This window comes from Peromyscus leucopus, chromosome 8a (assembly GCF_004664715.2).
Source record: "Peromyscus leucopus breed LL Stock chromosome 8a, UCI_PerLeu_2.1, whole genome shotgun sequence".
Classification (NCBI taxonomy): domain Eukaryota; kingdom Metazoa; phylum Chordata; class Mammalia; order Rodentia; family Cricetidae; genus Peromyscus; species Peromyscus leucopus.
In genome coordinates, this window is record NC_051085.1 from 18,376,318 (window position 1) to 18,380,865 (window position 4,548).

Here is a 4,548-nt window from a genome sequence, read left to right on the forward strand (position 1 = left end):
TTGTTATTCCAAATAAGGTCAGAATGCCAGTCAAGAATCAATGAAAGAGATAGGAACTGACATTTACTAAGGAATTCCTCTATTGGTGTAGCGTTCTGCATTCAACCTAGACTTGAGTTCTACTTTGTTTTATTGGTATATTTATAAAGATGAATTTTCTTATTCTTCATCAAAATATGCTCTCAGGACAGAAACCCTCAATAAAGTTGTCAGCAATAATCTTTATTTGAAATCCAGATGTGCAAACAGGATTTGGATGGGAAAACACACTATTCTTCTGTATTCTACTTCTTTAAAAAAAAATAAAAGTACCTAAAACAAAGTTTAATACAGATGAGACTACTTAGAGAAACAAATAGAAACCACAAAGAGGAAAATGAAGTTAAATGATTAGTTCATTAATCATGCTATTTATCACTTCACTGAACAATGAAGTGATAATGACACCTGGAAGTCAAGATTAAATCAGACAAAAAGCTAAATATGTTCTTATTTGGAATTTAATGTCTTCCATCTGCAAGGCTCCAAATGGTCATTAAAAATCTCCATTATGTATTGACTCCAATTATCACTGGAAAAAAGAAACTCACAACAAATTGTTTACAAGACCATTATTTATGCAAACACAAAAAAGGGCTCTCTCATTAAGCAACCTCCTATGAATTACGATTTATGCATTGCAAAATTATTTACATAAATTAGTTTTTTGTCGGGCCTGAAAAAAATCATCATCTTTCACAAGTCTGTACTCTGTATAGGATTTTGCAATCTCATACTGGGGAACTTCATATTTAGCCTCATCATTCTTTGAGAGCTAACTTAGAAGTGACCCTTTTCTAGACCTAAAACCATTTATTTTTACTACTCTTAATAGCATAGGTCTGGTTTGTTCCTACTATCCCTTTTTTATCTCTGTGTCTGTCTCTGACTCTGTTTTACTTTCTCTGTGTGTTTCTCTGTATGTCCCTGTGTCTGTCTGCCTCCCTCCCTCCCTCCCTCCCTCCCTCCCTCCCTCCCTCCCTCCCTCCCTCCCTCCCTCCCTCCCTCCCTCCTCTCTCTCTCTCTCTCTCTCTCTCTCTCTCTCTCTCTCTCTCTCTGTGTGTGTGTTTTATGTGAATGTATCTATCTATGTGTACCATGTAATGCCCAAAAGGGTCAAAAGAGATGGTGTATAATTATCTGTAACTGGAGTTAGAAATGGTAGTGAGCCACCATGTGGGTGCTTTTTGGAAATATTATTTTAAAGTGTGTTGCATTTGTTTTCCTGATGCTTTTGTTAACAATGTAAAGATGTGTTTGGTTAAATAAAATTAACCTGCAAGCAGGAGGCTGAGTCAGTAAGTAACTGACAGGATGTGGTAAGGAGGAACCACGAAGTAAGGGTTTTTTAAGTGGGGGCTGAGAAAAGGACCTTGGGTTTTTTGGAAGACCCAGCAAAAGGAGGTTAGCTACTTGCTGCTCAGTGTCTCTGAGTGAGCAGAATTCCACCTAAACCACTGAGTCATGAATTTCTTAGAATTAGAAAAGTTCCCTTAGTAATTTTGAAAGAGTCAGTGCCTGGGGGAACAAAATTCCCCCCCATACCACCGCCCTTGGAGAAGCCTTTGCTTAAGGGGCCACTGTGGGTAATAAAAAACAGATGAAAGCAGGTACTGAGAAGCAATCCCGGGTCCTTTGGAAGAGAATCCAGTGCCCTTAATCACCGAGCCATCTCTTCAGCTCCCCTTTACTTTTATTTTGTATCACTTACTTGTTTTTTAAATCCAAATACTTCTGGTAAGTGACAAATTCTAAGGCAGAAGCTCCATCTTTTTTTATTGAATCCTTGATTTCTGGCAAAGGGTTTGCAACCGAGAAATTGCTACACATGTACCGTCTCAGAGCTCTGCTCAATAACTGATTGATAATCCCAAGATTCAGATTCCGGAACACTTCTAGACTAATAATAGTTTTGCAAGCCCATGAATTCAATCAATATATGCCAATGCTGATGGACAGACATGCTGGTGTCAATCACATCCAAACAAGGGAACAGGAAGAGCCTGCAGCAACAGCTACGGCTCCTTTCCTAAAGTCTACATTGATTTCTAAGAGTCGAGCTCCATCCTTTTTCATTCTGAAGGATCTGTCACTTGTTCTAATCAGTCTGCACATCCTTAGCAGCCAACCTGGAGAGATACTTAATCGTAAAATGATGGTGGATTATATCCACCAAACGGATGTTGTTTCAAGATGCACTAGTGTTATTCACGTTATCTACAGAAGAAAACAGCAAGTTTACATAGTTAATGAATGTTATAATTCTTCCCATGAAAAACAAATGGAACTATACTTCCTGCCCAGGTCCTTGCTGTTCCACCTTTAATAAACTAATTTACATCACCAGTGTCCCTTTTGGGGTACTGAGAGAATGCACATATTGTTTCTGCTTTTATAAAAAACATACCTAATATTTCTGTATATGTCTTTGGACTCTTTTATCTAAGAGATGAAGACTATTGTGACAATGCATAATGCAAATGGGACTCAATTTTAGTAATTGTTTATCAGAGACCATCAACCTGAACTATTTTTAATTTTTTAATGACATTTTGATTTATTGAGTGTATGAGTACATTCACAGCTGGTGCCGTGGCAAGGTTATGGAGGTCAGAGAACAACTTGGAGAAGTCCGGTGCCTTGTTTCTTCATGGGAATCAAACTCAGGTCATGAGGCTTGGTTAAAAATGTTTCTTTCCAGTTGAACTATCTAGACAGCCTACATTCTTAAAGTTTTACTCTCTGTTAAGTGGAAACATGGTAGTTTTACATAATAGAATTAATTTATTTACTTACGACATTTATGTTTTAAATGCTATTTGACTTATAGATAAGCTACTCAGACTTCGCTAATTACTCAATTTTACTATTATTTTTGACTACTTTTATTTTTGAGATTATAATATAATTACATCACTTCCCTTTCACGTTCCTCTGTTCCAACCCTCTTACACACATACACCCTTGTCCGCTTTCAATTTCATGAACTTTTATCTTTCTGTTAGTTTTCAAGACAGGGTTTCTCAATGTAGCCCTGTCTCTCTCTTGTCCATGCTGGCCTTAAACTCAGAGATCCACCTGAGTTTGCCGTCAGAGTGCTGCCTGGCTTATGACCTTCTCTTTCATTAACTAACGTTATAAGAATACCTGTATAGGCATATATGTTTCTAAGTAAAAGCTGCTCAATCTGTGTGATGCTACTTGTATGTATATTTACAGGGCTGACCATTTGGTATTAGATAACAACTGGTTTGCTCCTCCCTGGGGAAGACTATTTTCTCACTTTCAGCATGTCTCAGTTCCCTGAGGTTCTTTGTGTAGGGTTAAGGTCTTGTGGGTTTTCCTCCACCCACTTTAGCATGTCTATTATTTCCCTTTTCAGCTCATGTTTAGGCTGTCTTGGTAAAATCATGGGTGTAGCTTTTGTTATTGCTAGGAGATGTAATCTCACAGAAAATTTCCTGGTCCTTTGGCTTTTATGATCTTCCCACCCCCTCTTCTTCAATGCTCAATTTATTGAATTATAATGTTTGTACCAAGTGATGTGAGCATTTACAATATGTGATTTTATGACTTTTGACTGAAAATTATGCCTCTGAACCCACTGTCACAACAGGATCATCTCTGCCACTACTTGGGATTTTTCTGTCCCTCGGCAATCACTCCTTCACCAGGACTCTGTATTTTTGGTTTAATGTTTTTGACTATGCAAGGAAGGTATACAACATTGTATTTGATATATGTGTGTATAATTTCATGATTGCCATAGATAGCTTACCATCTGTTGCTATGATTCTGAATTTTAATATTATAAAATTAATAATATGCTGGGTGTTTCAAATAAGGGTAGTGGTGTGGAACAGAAGACTATACAGTTGAGGTTTTTATCATATGTGGGTCCTTATTTTATCAAGCACACATTCAGTTCATTTCTCATTTCCCTTTTAATTCCCAATCACATAAATATTGTATGACTTGAAATTATCCAACTTTTTTTTTTTTCTGGCCGTTTCTCTCTAAATCTCTTTTGCAAGAGAATTGGGCAACGCTAACCTATTGGTCTCAAGTGATGGATCTAAATTCCCTGCCTTCATCATATGAACTAAAGTTAAAAACAGTCATAAACTGGCTATGTGAAATACTGTTGTTGAGAGTGGAACTCTCAAAACTCTGGCTCCCAGTACTCTGAAAAATTCCACCTCATGCATGTGTATGTTAGCCGTCAGACAGAATTTGGACAGTTTATACTTAGAATTTTGGATCTTGCTCCCATGACAGCTGGCTAACTGACATTTCCCTAGTAAATTTCTAGTAACTTTTGAGCTCTGAATGCTGTCCTATGGCAATTTTAACCTGTAATTTTTCTGTTACCTTTTTATGTAGTTAGAGCTACAGTAGTTTGGTAGTACCATAATCCAGAATACCACAAATTTTACTAAAAATAGAAAATTAAATATTTTCATAAATTAAATATCAAGTTTCACATAGTGTGAGAAATTATAATATTGA